Consider the following 5,903-nt stretch of genomic DNA (forward strand, 5'->3'; position numbering starts at 1 on the left):
AATCTCACTTTATTGCCCTCAGTAGAGTGCCGTGGCATCACACTGCTCACAGCAACCTCCAACTCCTGGGTTTAGGCAATTCCCTTGCCTCAGCCTCTCGAGTAGCTGGGACTACAGATGCCCGCCACAACACCTGGCTATTTTTTTGTTGCAGTTTGGCCAGGGCTGGGTTTGAACCTGCCACCCTCAGTATATGGAGCTGGCGCCCTACTCACTGAGCCACAGGTGCTGCCCAATGCCCAGCTATTTTTTTGTTGCAATTTGGCTGGGGCTGGGTTTGATACCACCACACTCGGTATTTGGGGCCAGTGCTCTACTAGCTGAGCCACAGGTGCTTCCCAACTCTGAGAGTCTTTTGAAATAAGGTATATATTTTTTGTGTGTGCCTCTGACACAGGAAGTGGAAAATTCCTAAAACATAGGGCACCTTCTCCTCAGATGACACCCAAGAAGATTTTTCAGAGCAGGACAAAGTCATGCAGCACACAACTGCTGGGACAAGGCACTGGCCTTGGAGATTACACTCTACATAGAGGGGCTGGGCACAGAGATAACTAGGAGAGGTCACCCCTTGGAGAGTCAGAAGAGAAAGAACTGGTACTGCCCAAAGAAGGGCCTCATATGTGTACAGGTATATGAACTGAGAGAAGAGAAGGGACTGTGGGGATGGGGAACAAAGAGAAATACCTAAAACCATAAAGAGTGGAACCTACTCACATAAACTATGAAGTGCTAAACCTACTCACACCTGCCAAGGAGAAGAGGGCCTTAGACCAACCACCAAGAAATTTATTCCAGAGAAGAATCCTTAAACCAAAAAGAGATAACATTTCTAACCCAAAGAGGCTGATACCAAGAAGAGTTACAGATTTGGGGGCAGAAGGCAGTACCCAAGAGAGAGTTAGGAGAAGATAGAAATCTTACTAAGAGAGTGAAAAAGTACCTTAGCTGTGAGGGAGCCGATGTACAAACATCAAGGAGTACTATATCAAATGGATTGGTAACTTGCACTCAGGGAAACATACACCATCAGGGCAGACACCCAAAACTTAAAGATACAGGCATCTTTACCCTAAAGAAAGTTACATCAACCCAGAGAGGACTGCAGTCAAAGGGCAGTTACCAAGAGCTTTAATCTAGGAGGAAGCCGCACCTGAGTGCCTGACACCAAGACTGGGAAACCAGGGGAGGAAAGGTTACACTGAAAGAACTTCCATGCCACCAGCAGAGATCCCCCAGGAGGTAGGGACCTATATTGAAAACCATGGCTCCCTAAGATTCAAGGGTGCCCTAGAATAGCCCCACACTGAGCACTACGATCTCTAACGCAGAGGGAGCCACACTAAGAGGGTCCTTCCCCACAAAGAAGGGGACCTCTGAGGAACAGCCCCACCCAACAGAATCTGCCATGCCGGGAATGTTCTATACATGTACTACCTGTTGGCCACTGAATACTTGAAATGTGACAAATAAAACTGAGGCACGTAGTTACTAATCACAACATGCAGTGGCAGCTACTGTACAGGAGAGCATATCAGCAAGCTGTAGAACAAGAAGCCAGTAAAGGACAGGGCTGGTAACTTAAAACTGGGGAGTTTTCCCACCCTAAAGGGACTCATTCTGAGTGGTAGTGGGCAGAACTGCAGGCTTAGACCTCAATGAGCTTTAATCTCCTCAGTAAAAGGCCCAACCAAAAGAAACAGCAGGATCCTCAACCGAGGGTCAGCGTACATGCAATATGTGGGGAATCTCCAAGAAGGGAAAGCAATCAGACAATACTCAGGAGATGGTACCATGGAGGTGACCCAAATTGGTGTGGGGCAGGTAACTTTTATCCAGGAAGCTTATACAGTGCCTGGACAGTAACACTGGGGCAGAGATCCTTTCCAAAGGTACACCTCAGTTCCAATACCTCAATGTGGAGGAACAGAAATGTTAAACAGAGTTTATGCTCCCTCTCTCTACCTGGAGAGCCCAACAAAGGGTCATGGGCAGGTGCCCTAGTCCAGAAGGAGATAATGCCTCACGGCTTACACCCTGAAACAAAGCACTCAACACTTGAAGGACATGATCCCCTCCCCACATCTCCACATTCAAAGGGTTGGGATCCTGGCACAGGGGAGGCAGTGATATCCCCACTGTGCCAGCAAGAGAGGGAATTTTTTTTCTTTTTTTTTTTTTGAGACAGAGTCTCACTTTGATGCCCTTAGTAGAGGGCTATAGCATCATAGCTCACAGCAACCTCAAATGTCTGGGCTCAAGTGATCCTCCTGTCTCAGTCTCCCAAGTAGTTACAGGTGCCTGTCACAATGCCCGGGTATTTTTTTTAGAAACAGGGTCTTGCTCTTGCTTGGGCTAATCTCAAACTGAGCTCAAGCAAACTGCCCATCTTGGCCTCCCAGAGTGCTAGGATTACAGGTGTGAGTCACCGTGCGCAGCATGAAAGAAGGAAATCTTGAAGGAGTTGGAAGCAAGGCGCCAACGGAATGAAAACCTTGGCCTAGAACTGATGTTTTGAACAGGATAGCAACATCAAGTGAGTAACAGTGGAGAACCAGCAAGAATAGTATTAATACCTCATCTGGAGAGGGCTCCTCTGAAGAGAACAGACGAATATGGCAGCCAGGTACTCGGCCTCTAGAGGCTGGAAACTTAGCCACCCTGGAGACTAAAATAGTCTCCCCTAAAGAAGGTGCCTGTACCCCAGCATGAAAGGACACCAGAGCATAGAGTCTTGAAACAAAGATGCCACCACAGAACCCATCTGCTCTGGGGAAGGAAGGTGTCCTCCAAGAGCCTCCACAAGAATGTAATTACAGCAGGACCCCATCTGAGGCTCAGGGGAACTTGCTCTGACACCAAGAGGGCTCAAACAGTACTGAGGAATTAGGGGGACTCTGGCCCCAAAGGTGGCTTATCCAAGAGGATGCTCCATCTGAGAGGAGAGCACATCCACACAAGGAGGGGGTAAGGGGCATGAGGAGGTGAGCAGGACACTAGACCCACAGGAGCCAACAAACCTAAAGTGAGGGCCCCCCCCCCAAACCTCATCTTAAGGGAGATGGTAGCACCAAACAAAAAGACTGAGGAGAGCAGGAGGGACAGAAGGCACAGTCCTGGGGAGGTAACACAGGCTGTCACACACCCACAGAGGTCTGAATGTCAAGAGACATCTTTGATCTAGGTGAGCTCCTGCCTTCCCAGCATGAGCTCTAGGAGGTGTGCTGGAGGGTGATCCCCAGGGGGGCCAGAGGGCTGCCTACTCAGCTGCACAGTGGCTAAGGAAGGTGGACGTGGCAGTTCCTAGGGTGGAGGTGGGTGTTCTCCATACCAAGAGAGTGGGGGCATGAGAGAAGGAAATCTTGAAGGAGTTGGAAGCAAGGCACCAAGGGAATGAATGGTCACCTCTTCTCCCCATCAACAGGTCCGGTACCAAGGGTGGAGCGCTGGGAACCCCCAGCCTGGAAGATTACAGCAGAGGACTCTGTAGTGCCAGTGAAGGGGACTACAGCAGGGTCTCCCTTAGGCCTCAGACAGCCCCAGAGCAAGGGACCTTTGCCTTTGTCCCATACAGGGAGAAATCATGGGAGACTAGAAGCTTGAATCAAGGGCACTTGCATCCAAGGAAGGTCCTTAGCCTCATGGCTTGGGACACACAGATCGTGGATGCCCCAAACCCGGGAGCGGGACTGATACCAATATAAGTCAGGTGGGAACCTCATCCCTGGGAGAGGCAACACCAAGGAATTCTCCTCACTCTAAAGACAAAGCAGAAGCCCAGAGTGCCCAGCCCACACTTCCCAGTACAGGAACTCCAGGTTCAAGAAGACTTGTCCTCCTACCAAGCACCAGTAGGGAGAGGGTGGGAGGTGTGAACCCCTGTTCTGCAACTGCTTCCACCCAGCAGGTTCTGTTAGGGATGTTGAGAGGACATATCCACAGCAGAGTTCTTACCAAGGGTTAAGAACTCTGGAGAGTTCTTGGCCCCTGGAGAGATGATGCCCCAAAGAAGCCTCACTCGGAGACAGGACAGACAGCCTTTGTGGTGAGAGGTACGGAGGAAAGTGTCAAAAAGCCCTCACCAAAAGGGCAGGACGATCATGGGGGGTGGGGGGGATATGACAGTCCAACACCAAAAGGAAGGCACTACTTAGAAAAGGGGGACTTTCGATGTCCACAGTGGGCTCATGAGTGACACGGGGAGAGCAAGGCTTTAACTGGAACCTAGAAGAACTCACAGCCCCGCTGCGAGGCCCGAACCCAGGGACACAGGAGAGCGTGGACGGGCAGCTCACATCCACGAAGCCCAAGGCAGTTGCCGCGACAGAAGGGCCAGCAGAGGGGGGGGCGCAGGCCAGACGTGGGCAGTGCCCGGGACAGTCCTGAATCCCAGCGGGGAGAAACCCCCAGGAAGGCTCCTCGCGCTCAGGGCCGCAGAGCTCAAGCTGTCTGGAAGACTGTTCCCCGAGTGAGGAAGGGAAGCGCCGCACACTCTAGAGGCAGAAACTTTGCAGAGGCTCTGACTCGCAGTGCCGGCATTTTCGTTCTTGGGGAGTTTGCACTCTACTCGGTCTCCGAAACAACCCCCGGGGAGACACGGAGAACACTGGAGCCTGGCATCCAGGGGAAGAGATGGCACCGACGGGGAGGAGGAGGAGGGTGCGGACTGGGCGGCCCTGGAGAACGACTCTCCCGCCCCCGGCAGGGCCCTCGTCCCGCAGGAAACTCGCACCCTGACACTGTCGTGCAGGGGCCAGCCCGGGCACGGAGGGAGCAGACACCTGGAGCCCGGGAGGACGGGCACCTGGGACCAGGGGCGCCTCCATCCTTCCAGCTGGGGAGCAGCGCTGGTGCGGAGGGGCGGGCACCCGGCACTTGGGGTTCGCGCCCTCAAGCCCCGACGGCGGGGCCCGACGCGATGCCACGCGGGGAGACACGGGCGGGCGGGGTCTGGGGTCGGAGCCGCGGGAGGACCCCCCAGGGCGGCACCAAGGGGCGTGGAGAAGGAGGAGAGGAGAGGAAGGGCGGGGGAGGGGCCGCGCCCCGCGCTGCAGAGGCGGGGGCGGGCGAAAGGAGCCCGTGTCGCGATAGACAGCAGAGTCGCCAAGGCGGGAGGCGGCGGGGAGGGCGGCCGACGGCGCCGGGGGAGAGGAGGGGAAGGGGTCCGGCCCAGTCGAGCCTGACGCTCTCACCACAGGAGCTGGCGCCGCCGCTGAGGAGCGTATCGCGACAGGCGGGGGAGGCGAGCGCCCGCCGCCTTTTTCTCGCGCCCCGGGCCCGGGCGCTATCGCGATAGCGGCGCGAAGCGGAAGTAGGGTGGGGGGAGTGGGCCCGGGGTTGTTCTGACGACCGGGGTCGGGGCTCAAGGGAGGCCGCGGCGTCTGCCGATGGCTCCACGGAAGCTGACCGGGCCCGGTCCAAGATGGCGGCGGCGGAGGAAGCCTCCCCTCCTCTCTTCTCGTCTCTGGCGCGGGACGGCCCCGAGCCCCGAATATAGGCCTGTCATTGCTCCCGCTGCACGTCGCTCTTGACCTTCGGAGGCTCCCTATTGGTGTTTGATAGCGATACAACCGGCCCCCTCTCGCGGATTGGGCAATAGCTTCAAGGCGCGGCGTTCGATTGGTCTCCCGCGCAGCGTGCTAGGATTGGCTCAGGCTTTCCTCTCTGCTCCGCCTCCTCCTCCCGCCTCAGGGCACAACACGCCAGCGCGAGGACTCCTGCGTCAATCAAGAAGCCTGTGTCGTGCTGATTGGATGCACCCGCCCCCCTCTCCTAAACCAATTGGTTAAGGGGAGGAGCTAGGCCGATCAGGGGCGGGAAGTCGTCCGTCAAGTTCAGAGCTATTTTTAATTGGTTGTGGGGGATACATTCTGCTCTGAAGCCATTGGTCAGTCTTGGAAGTG

At 55.3% G+C, this 5,903-nt stretch overlaps 1 protein-coding gene across 6 annotated transcripts in view; it reads right to left on the bottom strand.

Moving 5' to 3' along the window:
• Window positions 1-5,490, bottom strand: part of CNOT3 (CCR4-NOT transcription complex subunit 3) — a 19,426-nt gene extending 13,936 nt beyond the window's left edge. For all 6 annotated transcript variants that reach the window (XR_001161785.2, XR_002771038.1, XM_003801574.2 and 3 more), the window contains exon 1: window positions 5,193-5,490. The gene's annotated coding sequence lies outside the window, so the exon portion shown is untranslated. The remainder of the gene's footprint in view (window positions 1-5,192) is intronic.
• Between the last annotated feature and the right edge of the window lie 413 nt (window positions 5,491-5,903).

The sequence above is a fragment of the Otolemur garnettii genome, unplaced genomic scaffold (genome assembly GCF_000181295.1).
Source record: "Otolemur garnettii isolate 467f Iridium unplaced genomic scaffold, OtoGar3 scaffold00212, whole genome shotgun sequence".
NCBI classification, from domain to species: Eukaryota; Metazoa; Chordata; class Mammalia; order Primates; family Galagidae; genus Otolemur; species Otolemur garnettii.